General features: G+C 41.2%; 1 protein-coding gene across 1 annotated transcript in view; it reads right to left on the reverse strand.

Moving 5' to 3' along the window:
• The window catches only part of gucy1a2 (guanylate cyclase 1 soluble subunit alpha 2), a 323,810-nt gene that overhangs the window by 25,550 nt on the left and 284,287 nt on the right, over positions 1 to 13,973 (reverse strand). The window contains exon 10 of the transcript XR_010004065.1: positions 10,396 to 10,532. The gene's annotated coding sequence lies outside the window, so the exon portion shown is untranslated. The remainder of the gene's footprint in view (positions 1 to 10,395; positions 10,533 to 13,973) is intronic.

Consider the following 13,973-nt stretch of genomic DNA (forward strand, 5'->3'; position numbering starts at 1 on the left):
ATGAAATGCTGAAGAGATGTTTAACTTGGTACCTAAGCACTCATGGAAGTGTTTCCAAAAGCGTGACACAAATTGTGGAGCCCTATCCGAAATAATCACCTCAGGAGCTCCGTGCAAACGATAGATGTGCTTAGTAAACAACAACGCCAACGTAGGGGCCGCCGGAATGGTCGAACAAGGAATAAAATGAGCCAGTTTGCTAAATAAATCCACCACCACCCAAATACAAGTATAACCCCCAGACTTAGGCAAATCCGAAATGAAATCCATGGAAATGATTTGCCATGGCCTCTCAGGAACAGGTAGAGACAACAACAACCCTCTAGGGCGCCCAACAGGTGTCTTACTCTGCTGGCACACGGCGCAGCTGTCACAAAAGCGCAGAATGTCTTGCCGCATCTTCGGCCACCAGTAGCTCCTGGTGATGAGCTGCACGGTCTTGAATCTGCCAAAGTGCCCAGCCATGGGTTCGTCATGGTGGGCTCTAATCACCTCCAACCTGAGGGCCCCCACTGGTACATAGACCTGCCCCCTGCGTACCAATACTCCGTTTTGATCTTGCAGGTGAGGCAGTATTGTACGGTTACCTGCTGACAACAGCATGAGTTGTTCCTGAGTCCACACATCTTCTCTCTGAGCCTCAATGATCTGGTCATGTAACCCAAGCTCATTGTCTACAACACACAGAGAGGCAGTAGGCAAGATGGTCTGACATACTACCTGCTCATTGGTCTTAAACTCCGGCTTGCGGGACAAGGCATCGGCCCGCAAGTTAGCCTTCCCTTCCACGAATTGCACTTTGAAGTTAAACCTGGAGAAAAACAAAGCCCATCGGATTTGACGCTGGTTTAACTTTTTAGCTGTTTGCAAGTGCTCCAAATTCTTGTGATCAGACCGGACCACGATTTGGTGCCGCGCCCCTTCTAGCCAGTGCCGCCACACCTCAAACGCCACCTTAATCGCCAATAACTCCTTCTCCCATATGGTATAGTTCTGCTCAAATGGTGTTAGTTGCCGCGAGTAAAATCCACAGGGACGCAAGGTCCCTGAGGAATCTTTTTGAGACAATACAGCCCCCAACGCGTAGCTAGAAGCGTCCGCTTCTACCACGAACGGTTTGTCAACATCAGGATGTGTTAGTATGTTGTCTGACTGAAAGCTAGACTTTAATTGCAAAAACGCATCGTGAGCTTCCCGCCCCCACACAAATGGCTGTTTTTTATGCAGGAGCTGCGTCAAAGGCACCGTGAGCTTGGCAAAATTTGGGATAAACTCCCGGTAGTAATTAGCGAACCCTAAGAACCTTTGCACATCCTTCTTAGTCTTGAGCTCCTGCCATGAGTTGACTGCGTCAACCTTATGTGGGTCCATTTTAAGTTCCCTACCTGACACTACATGACCTAGGAACTCCACTTCAGGCACATGAAAGACGCACTTGGAAGCCTTGGCGAAGAGCCCATTAGCCCGCAGACGGTGCAGAACCTGCTTGACATGCTGACGATGTTCTTTCTCGTCCTTAGAAAAAATCAAGATATCATCCAAATAGATCACCACAAATTGGTCAATTAGGTCCCTAAACACATCGTTTATGAACCTCTGGAAGACCGCAGGCGCATTGAAAGTCCAAAAGGCATGACTCGGAACTCGTGGCATCCGAAACACGTGTTAAATGCCGTCTTCCATTCATCACCTTCCCGTATTCTGATTAAGTTATACGCCCCCCGCAGGTCAAGCTTGGTAAAGACCTTAGCCCCTTGCACCCTTGATAGTAGTTCCGAGATTAAAGGTAGCGGGTACCTATCCCGAATGGTGTATTTGTTAAGGATCCGATAGTCGCAAACCAACCTGAGGTCCCCAGTCTTTTTAGCAACAAAGAATACCGGCGCCGCAGTTGGAGAGCTAGAGGGGCGAATAAACCCCTTGGCTAAATTCTCATCTAGGAACTCACGTAAAGCTTGCCTTTCCGGTACAGTCAAGGCGTACAGCCTTCCTGCTGGCAATCTCGCACCTTCCGCTAGTTTAATGGCGCAATCATACGGCCTGTGCGGCGGTAACTTGTCCGCTTCCTTTTTACAAAATACATCAGAGAACTCCCCATACTCAGCAGGCACTCCCTCCATATCAGGCTGAGTAGTGTTCAGAGTACAACATTCCTGCCTCTTTAAGGTCAGCTTACGCGTCACCCAGTCTACTTGTGGATTTACCACAGCTAGCCAATCCATCCCCAGGATCACATCGTATCTGGGCAGGCTTGTAATATCCCACACAAACGTTCCCGTTACTCCCTGCACTTCCCACATTACTGCTGAGGTCTCATGGTTAACCACCCCAGTCTCCAGCAGTCTCCCATCCGCTCCTTCCACCCACACGTCGCATGCCTTGCGCACTATAGGAATGCCATGCTTCCTAGCAAACTCAATATCCACGTAAGAGACCGTAGCCCCTGAGTCCAGTAGTGCCAAAGTAGAAACAAGTTCCTTTCCCCCAACAGATAACGTAATGGGTACGAAAACATGCTTCTTCCCCTCAGTTGACTGCTTTAAAAGCCCTAATGCGTTGGACTCACGTCGCACTAGGGCTGGCCTTTTTCCCGAAAGCTGGGAAGGTTTCACATTACAGTTTTTGGCAAAATGCCCAGCATTCCCACAGTACAAACACAACCCCAGCTGCCTCCTACAGTTCTTTTCTTCTGTAGACAGCTTTTTAAAGACCCCAAGCTCCATAGGCTCTTCCCCCATTACCACAGGTGCCTTGGTTACATGCATAGGTGGCGCACACATTGCTTTCGAGTGCTCACGGGACTCGAACCTGGCATCCAAACGCAGCACTTTAGCCACTAAGGCATCCCAATTTTCGGCCGGCTCCAAGCGTGCCAATTCGTCCTGGAGATAATCACTTAAACCAACAGTAAACAAAAGCATGAATGCATTTTCCCCCCAGTCCAGTTGGTGACGGTACAAATTAAACTTATTTAAGTAATCCAAAACAGCCCCTTTCCCTGTTTCAGCCGATACAGAGCCCACCCAGCATTCTCCGTACGGAGGGGATCCCCAAAAGTGTCAGTTAGTAGCTTCTTAAAGTTATTCAAATTGTCCTTGACTGGGTCATTTCCCAAAATCAAATTGGTGGCCCATTGTCCTGCGGGACCAGTCAACAAACTCAAAATAAAAGCCACCTTGCTAGTGTCCATAGGGTAAGCTTGAGCACTGAGCTGGGAAAAATAAAGCTCAACTTGTGCCAAAAAAGTTGGCAGTTTGCACCTGGATCCGTCAAAGCGTTCAGGGGTCAAAACATGTCCTTTAACAGAATGAGCTGCTTGAGTGGCGTTAAAAGCCATTTGTAATTGCTCAAATCTAGCCTTTAACTCATCCATCGTCTTCTTGACGAGATTTATTACTGCAGTAAAACTTTTTATGGGCGTTGGGCAATCTGTCAAGGACAGAACGCCACAAGATCAAAGATAACAGAGTTTATTGGATTTACAGAACTCAAAATGCCCGTAAAAGACAAGGGCCAGGCAACATTAGCCTCAAAAGCAAAAAGGGGCAAGAAAAACGTTCAAAAGATAAACCGGATTAAACCGGAGTTTAATCCGGGTAAAATCAAAACAGCTTGCTTCAGCTTGGGAACAAACAAAACAGAAGCTGGGAAACAAAGAGTTCAAAAGAAAGTAACTAATTGGCAGCAGATGCCTCTCTGCTGCCAGTACTATGTTTTGAGTAACTTAGAAGTCACTCCTACACCCAGCAGGCAAACTTCCAATACAAACACAACAGCCGAGGATTGAAGCAGTAGAGTAGTCCCAGTTCTTTCCGAAGGTCGATAGGCAGAAGCAGACGTTTGCAGTTTTCCAAGTCCAGAAGGAGAATCCAAGCCCGTAGTCAGTTCAGTCCGTAAATCCAGAGTAGCAGATGGCGTCCGTCAAGAAGACGACGGAAGGTCAAAGGTAATCAGCACACGAAACACACCCGTCTTCAGGAAAACGTCCCACACAGATCCCAAGCGTTTGTCCAGATTACCTTGCCCAACGCAATTTGCTATTGCTCCCAAGCCCCATTTTATGCCAGTTACAAGTCCTCATCACTATCAGCTGTTCTCCTTAACCCGGGCGTTTCCTCATCACTTTCCTCATCAGAACTGGAACACCTCTGACTACGCCCCACAGCATCCCCAGCTGTGGATCCCGTCCCATCCCTCCAGCTTGTCCATGGGTCTAGTCCTGAAGGTCCCCAATCATCTTCCATCCCATCATTGCCAGTGGCACCCAATTCCTCCCTTACCCGAGTCCAATCCATCTCATCCTCTTCTGAGCTAACCAGCTCTTCCTCCATTCTCTCCAAAGACCCCTCAAAAGACTCTTCGTCAGATGGTTCTGCAAAGATATCTCGCAGCCTCTTTCTTTCGCGCTCCTCGAGAGTATCTGACTCTCGAGGAGTCTTACGTCCACGTCTGCCAGAAGCAGAGCCATGAGGCTCAATCATAACACGAGTGTTTGCCTAGCTCTTTGTTTTTTACGAGCATTTTTTGGTTCTGTATCTTTAATAAACTGTGTTGAATCTTATCTGGTGGCGTTCTGTCTGTGACAATAGGATGCTCTGCCATTATTACCTTGCACTTTATTGACTATTTTAGCTGTGAAACTACCTCTCCCATTTTGAAATACTCTGCACTTTGGCCCAGATCCGTGTTTTAGTCTCCCGTTTTTATCATTTTATGCTGTATGTTGATTTTTATGACTGTTTTATTGATGCTAATGTTTTATTGTTGGGATGTTTGTTTCGTTGTTTTATTGCTGTTATTATATTGTTGTGTCGGGCAAGGCCCCATGTAAGCCGCTCCGAGTCCCTCCGGGGAGATGGGGTGGGGTATAAAAATAAAGTTGTTATTATTATTATTATTATTATTATTATTATTATTATTATTATTAAGTCAACAGCATGTATAAATTGAGAACAAGTTTTGGGATCCAAATGATGGATTTTGATATGACCCATCGGTAGGTCAAAGGCTATTTTACCGTAAGGGGAAAGGGCCAGAGCTGTCTAAGGGGGCAGCCATCCTGCCATTGCCACTGTCCCTTTTCCATCCTGGCATTCAAAAAGGCCTTTCTCCACTCTACTCAGAGAAGGGTACTTTTTGATAAAGGTTAAGTTATTTTATTAACTCTTATAAAAAAGGAGCCAGCTTAACAGTACAAGCAGTCCCAGAGTTAAACATCTGACTTACAAATGACTCATAGTTAAAAATGGGAGTAAGACTACAGGAAGTGAGATAAATTTATCCCTTGGAAGGGAAACTCACTCCTGAAAGAGTTATCATAGGGAAAAGGTGTCTCAACTGAAGCTTTATCACCAATCCTTGTTTCCTCAACAAGCCACTTTTTTCAAAATCCAATTATCATATAGACAGAAAGTGAGGTGAAATCTTCTGAACAGGGGCACAGACAGCAAAACAAATACCACAGGGGTTTTAACCCTTCCCTAGGCTATCCAAAGTGTTGTTTATATATAGTGGAACCTTCACGTATGAATGTCCCAAGATATGTACATTTTGATCTATAAGCCATTGCTCAGCCTAGTTTTTACTGTGACATCCTAGCTCTGTTTTCACTTATGAACATTTTGACTTACAAAAAGAGTGCTCATGCCAGATGAAACACACATGTGAGCACCAAAGAAGGCACTCAAGCCAGATGGAACACTCACATGAGCGCCAGAATCCTTGTGCTGAAAAGAGTGAGAGCATGAGCGCCAAAGAGAGCTCTTGCACAAGTGCCCTTGCACAAAATGGAATGTCTGTGAGAGCACCAGAAGCACTGCAAGATGGAGCACTCTCATAAGAGTACAGGGCTCTGTATCTCGTGTCTCAGTGCCTCTGCTTGCATGCCTTTGCCTGCTTGTCACATGCTCTTCTCCACTTTGGGAGGTTGCTGCCTGCTCGCCTCTTCTCTGCTTTGGGAGATTGCTGTCCACTGAAGAAGTCTGGGTTAGTTCATTTTGTGTGCTTTTTAACTCTGGTAAGTTTCACTTCAAGAAGAGAGCGAGGGAAAGAGAGAGCAAGAGAGGAAGGGAGGCTGGCTGGAATTTATACTGTACTGTACAGTATAAAGAAAATAATGCTCTTTAGCCTTGCTGTTACACTGGCCAACACACATTTTGTTACCTCAAATGTGATTCCTTGCCACAACTTTGTGCTTCAACCATGTTAAAATTGATCTTTCTTTTATTATTCTATTTGAATGTGCATTTATACATCATTTGCTATTTATAAAGTACATTTTCTTATTTAAAAGCATGTAACATAAACTGGGGGGGGGGGGTCGGGGGCTGGAACAGATTAATAGCATTTCAATGGTTTCAATGCTTTCCATCTACAGACCCGTGAAGCCAATCGGAAACTGAAATTTATCTAGGAAGACCAAGAGCTTGAATATTGCTTCCATCCTAAATATTTTGGTGTCACCTTAGATTGAACACTAACATATAGGAAACACTGCATGAACACCAAGCACAAAGTAGCTGCAATCAAAAACACCCTGTGGAAACTTACTGGCATCGTATGGGGTGCAGACCCAAAATTAAGAAGAACATCAGCCCTGGCCTTGTCTTACTCAGTTGCTGAGCATGCCTGCCCTGTTTGGCACAAGTTTGCCCATGCGAAGCAGGTGAATATAGCATTGAACAAAACATGCAGAATAATCACAGGATGTCTTAAACCTATACCTGTTGAAAAACTCAACAAGCTAGCTGGCATCCCCCCCCCCCCAGTGTGCAATGGAAAGTTGCTGCTAACTATGAGAGAAATAAGGTTGAACACTGTGAAAGCCATCCACTGCATGGCTATCCGCCTCCTCCCAGTAGACTCAAATCAAGGAAAAGCTTCACGAGAACCACCACTCCTCTTGACGTTCCCCCAGCAACAGCAAGACTATCTCTTTGGACAGCTAAACCAGGAAATCCCAATTGGATGGCCCCCCACAAGGTCTGATTCCAAGGGCAAACCAAGAATGGGCAAGTTGGAAGTCCCTGAACAGACTCAGAAATGAAATGGGCAGATCAAAAGACAACCTGGCAAAAGAATCCTCCACCTTGTGTGACTGTGGAGCAGAACAGACAACTCCGCATCTGTATGCTGTCCGCAATGTCCTGCCTCATGTACAGAGGAAGAATTATTTGAGGCTACAGATAACGCAGTTGCTGTTGCCTGTTTTTGGTCAAAAGATATTTAGCCGCTTGTGCTCCTTCTATTTTTATCAGTTTTTTAACTTATTTATGCAATGCTTTTGATACAAAATAAATAAATACATGGGAAAATTTATTTTGAGATAAGAACATTTTGATTTAAGAGCTCGGTCACAGAATGAATTAAACTCTTATAGAGTAGAATAGATGTTATTGATTAGCCCTTAGGCTGTATCACAATATCAAACAAAACAACAAAGCTTGATAGGACTTGATAGGACTTTCTATATAGAAAGTTAAAATAACACACTTACAACGATACAGTAAATAAATATGATAAAACTGAATATACACATCATGTTTCCACATCACCCCCTACAATTTACCCCAATCAGCCCCACATATGTGGTTCTCAAACGTATTGTTTTGCTTAAATACAGCGCTGTTTTATATGTTATTTTTGGGTCTTGGCCACACATAAAACATGTTGTTCTGATGTGAGATTCCCAGTACATAAATTATTATATAAACATATACATTAAAACCAAAATTAAAAACATATCAGTATTAAAACTAATTATTAAAATTACGATATCTGAAATCTTTTAGACTATATCTCACAGAATCCTCCAGCAAGAACTCTACTTCTGTAACTGGGTCTTGCTGCATATACAAAATCTACCCATGTTCAGTTGCACTGACTGAATCTATGTGCATTCATTCAGTATCCAAGACAATAAAAAGAATTTCAGAAAAGTTCCTTGTTAACTACAACTTCTGCATAGTCCTCTGAATATAGTTCTGTTCTGGAATCAGGATGAATGCCACACAATATTTTAAGTCAATATGTATATATTTATGTGTATTTACATAACCACCCACACACATTAACTTTATTCCTTGTGTTCTCTGATTCTGGGTGTTTTATAGGATACACTTGATTTTCCACAACTATACCTTTTGTTTTGGGCATTTTTATAACCGGCAAGCTGTTCCAAGTTTCATTGCAATAATCATAAAAAAACCCCACAAATGAAGTGAATGGGGGATAAACCATGGTTTAGCATGTCATACAAACACAACTATGCAACCTGTTTAAAGAAAACACAAATTAGAATGTTGATAACTTGCCATAATATGTTCTTCCTGGAAGGCATAGAGGGAGAATACAAATAAAGTGGTTTTAGCTGAAAACTAGAAAAAGGGAATCCTGAGATGTTATAATTTCCAAGTCATTTGAATTTCTTTAGGTTGGTTTTCTTTTCATGGAGAAGCTGCACATTTCAGAGGAGAACAACTCTTATATGGAAATAGATTTAATATTCACAAACAGAGAACATGGAACAAAAATTAAAATAATCATATGGAAAGAAACTTTTCACTATTGGGAAAAAACCTATTTAAAATATGAATAAATACCTACACCTTCCCAGAGGAAACTTTCACAATAGGCTATCAATGCTCCATTCTTTTGGCAGTGTAGAGGAGAAATTCACACAAAATGGTACTGAAACTACATTACTATAAAAGTGGGAATTGCTGTGAGTCCTGCAGAAACCATGTTTTGCAACAACTTTTGGCCAAACATAGCCTTAGCTGATCGATAACTTTGTAAGGTTTAACTAAGGTAGAATATGTGCCTTCAGATTCAGTCTGGCAATTTTCCTGTAAGGGAACATAGGAGGAAAATGTTGCCAATGCTGCTTATTATCTTGCAGAATGGGCTGTCAAATGAAGCAACCTGGGGATCATTAGAGAGTCATAGAGAAGAATAACTCAGAACTTAATCTAAGTTAATAATGTGGCCTAGGAGACTTGGTGACGCAGAGGGCTTTGGGTTGAAGGACACGAACAAGGCTTCCAATAAATTTATAGATGTTGTTAACTCAATATACATTTCAAGGCTCCACAGACTCCTATGCTATGCTACAATTTCTCAAGAGGGTGAAAAGTCTTCATATAAATGAAGCAGCATACGAATTCCAAGAGAGATGAAAAGAGAACAAAACTGTAGGAGGAACCTTAAAGTGACATAGTCCTTATGGAAACTGCAAATATGTTCATGGACAGGCAACGTGCTGATCCTCAGTGTGTGAGAAACTGAGAAGCAGTGAATTGCATCTTGGAGAAATTTAGTCTGAAGCCATATGACTGAAGTTAATGAAGAAACAGTATGTGTGTAATTCCTTTAAGAAACCTTGAGCAAATTCTGACCAAAATAAGATAAGCATGCCAATAAATCTTAAATAGGGACCCGAATATATTGCTTTTAAATGAAGCTGAAATGCAGCGATCACCATGAGTTCACTGAAAGTTTTGATGACTAAAGATGAGATGGACAGAAATGCCTTGAACTAATGAGAAATACTTCCACAGAGAAGCCAGCCATAGCTTGCTGTCATAGGACTGTGTAGATGTTTCCCCCTTCTCCATAAAAATTAGGAAGCGTCTTTATCCAGAATTGTCTATAAGCAACCTAATTGTTGACAAATTTCAAATTGAGAATAGAAAGCTAAGATTTGAGTAAAATACGCAAGAGGATAGGAATCATTCTATGACTTCAAGCAGAAAATGTACAAGAAGTATTGATTCCATGGTGCACTATATCTCTCTCTTTAGTTGAAAGAAATGGAGTGCTGCAATTGCTGATGCCTTCTACTTTTGCAGGCAAGTCCAGCAAGCACTTTTGAGGGGAAAAACATGTGGGCTATAGGGAATCTGGGACCAGAACTATATGGGCTTGAAGTCATAATAACACATAATAAAAATCTTTTGAACTTGGAAAACTTTTTGAAGTATGAAAGGAAGATGGCTTATAAAAAGATTTTGTTTCTTTTTTCTTAGCTGGAAGAGAATGCCAAGTTTGTGTCAACTGAGATATTTTTAGTGTGAGTTTCCTAAACAAATATCTACCCCTAAATGAAGTAGTAACCAAATTTGTCCTTGAGTAGGTAGATGCATCCCACACTTCACTCAGATTGATGTGTCACCACATTAGTGATCACAGTAATGCAGGCAGAAAAAGCAAACTGAATCCTGCATGAAGACATGTGCACACTGGATTACCATAAACATTTTTAGTTAACTTTCCTGGTGAGTTTATTACTGAAGTTTTCATTTTGTAGATTACCTTCAATCCAAAATGAGTGGCGTCTTTACAACAGAAAATCAAAAGCTCTGCCCTAATATTATGATGTATGTAACTGTGATATACCTCCTATCCAGGCTGGCCATGGGCTCTTGTTCACCTTGCTTCATTTCCTCTCAGAGTGGATACTTGAGTCTCAGGGTTATCCCAATACGAACCAGTGGATCCGTTGTTCTGTTGATTCACAGTGATGTGGCCACATTCTGTATAAAAACATAACAGGAATACCCAAGAATGGTTGTAAAAAGAATAAAAGAGTAGAAGTTTTTAAAAACATAATTGGATCAGACATTGGCTTATGAACTATTTAATCATTTGTTGTTGGTGTGTACTTTCAAGTCATTTTTTTACTTATGGTGACCCTATGATGAACCTATTACAAGGTTTTCTGGAGTTGAGAATGTGTTACTGCCAGTACTGAGTTTTCATATTTGAGTAAGGAATCAGCTCCTGGTCTCCAGAGTCATAGTCCAACACTCAAATCACTACACTATGCTGGCCAAATCCCTATTCAGTCCATCCCATGGCTGATTGTCTGATCTCTCTGACATCTTCTCCCTTTCTCTATGCCATGTTTCTACAATCTCTCTGCAAACCTTTTCCTATTCCCAGGACATGTTCCCCTTGTCTGCTTTCTATCAGTGACAAGACTCAGTTCTCTGTCCTTTCTACCCATGGTCCCCTCCTACATAGCATTCCCATAGCTGTGATTGGCTGGCATGAAACAGACTTACCTAGCTCCTCCCATCACAGTATATCTAGCTATGTAGTAAAGGTGCTAAGAAATTAGCAAATTATGAAGACAGGATGAGGAGGAGAAGGAAAAAGATTTTTTTTATTTATTACCCATCTCTCCTTTTGATTTGAGATGGCGAACAACAAAAAAAAACTATTAAATCAGTTAAAATGTAACTATAAAGCATATATTAAAACATATGCAAATGATACATAAGAAGACACTAGCAAAATATGCCACCTAGTCAGTGCCCAACAGGACCAATGTGCTATGGGGTCTAAGCACAAAAGAACCAATGCATATTGGTCTTGATGCTCATTGACTGTCAGTCTTCTTTGTGTATTGTCCCAATGTACACTGGTAACTTTACTGGCTCTCCATGTAGTACCGTAACAGCAACACATTACTGGATATGGACTTTATGAAAACTGTCCAGTTCTAATTCCCGCAGAATCTTACTTATGATGATGTTGGTCTCTGACAGATTTTCAGTCAATTAAAAAAAACATCCTTTTCATTAGTGGCTAGAACTGCAGACACCAAAATTGGACTTTATTTCCATGGGGTCCCCCCCCCAGATTTAGTAGTTGTTGTTCCAGCATCAATGTTGAATTGACTGCATGGGTTATGGAGCCAAGTTCATCTTTTTTTTTTTTAATGTCGAAACAATGCAACTGAAAATTGAAAGTCTCAACCTGAAAGCTTAAGACCATCTGATCCTCTGCCTCTGGTTGTAGTCAGTTTAACAAAACTAAACCCAGAGAAGTATAAAAATGTCAGCATAACATATCTTGAAGGAACCTTTGATTTCCTCCTTTTCTGCCTTTGATTCGAAAGTTCATGGCTCATTATAATCTTCTGCTGGTTTAGCCTACCAATCTATTCAAAGAGGGGTTTTACCCCTTAAAAAACTACCAGATGTCTCTTTCAAGCGGGCACCTGTCTCCATACTTTTAAAATCCTCACCTTTAGCAATTTCCGTGTTCAAAGTGCCATCTAGTCTTTAGACACAGTGTTAGACGTCATTGTCTTTTGAAGCTGAAATATACAATATATTGTCATTTTTATGCCCTTTGGTGACTCTTGAATGGCCAGGTTAAGTCACTAAATCTTTTCTTTGATCTTTCTTGTAACTATACAAAATGTGCTTTTTCTACCTTTAAAAGTCTGGATTCTTTTAGGCTCAGGATTTGGTTGTATTTTTTAAGTCTGTTTTTGACATACAATGTGGAAAAAGGGTGGAAAGCCCAGATAACTTGTACTGAATGTTGATATGTGAAGTTTGAAAAGTAGTTAAAGTATTATTTTAAGTGCATAGAGAATTCACCAATACTGTGATCTTTTGCATGTTGCAATTAAATTTACCTAGAAAACTGATTAAAAGTTATTTTAAACCTATATAAACAAACAGAGAAGCAAACAAAACAAAGCTGTGTTTGTGACATTGATGTATTTAACACCAATTGGCTGATCTGAATGTTTTGACACGACATCATGATCTGAATTCAAAGAATAAACAGAACAGCTGGGATGTTTGCAATGCACTTTAGAATGTGGTTATTCATGGATTTGGTTAATATGGTCTCTCTAGGCCCTCCAGCACAATTCTGTCACCAACATCTGGGGAAAGGTGACCATAAAGTCACACTAGAGACTGCTGTCTTGGGTAAAAAATAAATAATGTCTCTTTATTTTCTGTTTTCCACCTTTGTGGGGGGTTCCATAGCCCAAACTGCAGCAAACGTTGAGGGCTGACTGTATATGGAGAAAGAAAATAGCCACTAGACGAGTTGGAAAAAAATGAACCATATTGAGAAATAGACTAAGAACTTCAATTAAAAGATTGCAATTTGACCAAAAGTTTTAAATGAGATCATGGCTAAGCACAGTATCTCCAATATATGCAACTTTAAAAACATGTAGGGTGGAACCATTTTTTGTAAAGAAATGGTGAAATTACAAAGCTGAAGCAAGGGATATGAATTCAGATGATGTATTGAACTGAACAACTCAATGAATTCTAGAAGCAGACATTCAAAGAGATAAAGTGTTGATTCAGATGTATTTCATTATAATCCTTATCAACATTGTACTTGAGTGGCTTTAAGTTATATCAGGAACAGAAAATATTTTAGCCTTCATAAATTCAGTATGCTGTACTTGATCCAAGTCAACCATGCCTACGCATTCATTTGGCCCTCAGTTCATGCTGTTTCATTAGGCTCCCCCAATGACATCAACATGAAACTTTTAGGATAAGATATTAGAACATCTATGGTAGAGTGCCAACATCAGGCTTATAGCATCCAACTTTCTTCTCCATTTGGTTCTAGGGATACTATGGAGATCTTCAATCATTCTCTTAGGTCAGTGAGAGACTGGATGCAGCCCAAAATCAGCATAATCTAGATAAGATAAACATTATGTTGGCAAAATGACCATTGTTGGAATAATTGTTAATGTTGGCTCTTGTTGTACTCTCTTGAGAAGTGTGTTTGTATCTGACGGATACCGTAGACCTGCTAATACTGCTAGTGTAGAGCAAGAAAAACCTTTTGCACAATATTCCACTGATGTGCCAGCCACTATTTTGGGGTGGGGAGAGGGGAGTACTAAATGCATCCACATATGCTTGGGTTACCTCCAACTTCATCTACTATAGTGGCCTTACCAATGGGAAAATTTGGTGCCCCCCCCCAGACCTCCTTTTGGAAACGATGTATGTGCCACATTAAAACCTAAACAACAGAATCCCTATATTCTTCCAGATGTTGGTTTTCTGATTTCAACAACTCATCTGCATTCTGTGCTGATTGAATAATCCTAATTATCTGTGACTGCTATTAAGATTTGTGTGAATTGTGTTAAGAATGTAGTCTTCCATAAAACTACTCTTGCTGCACCAAAA

This window comes from Anolis carolinensis, chromosome 3 (genome assembly GCF_035594765.1).
Source record: "Anolis carolinensis isolate JA03-04 chromosome 3, rAnoCar3.1.pri, whole genome shotgun sequence".
NCBI lineage: Eukaryota > Metazoa > Chordata > Lepidosauria > Squamata > Dactyloidae > Anolis > Anolis carolinensis.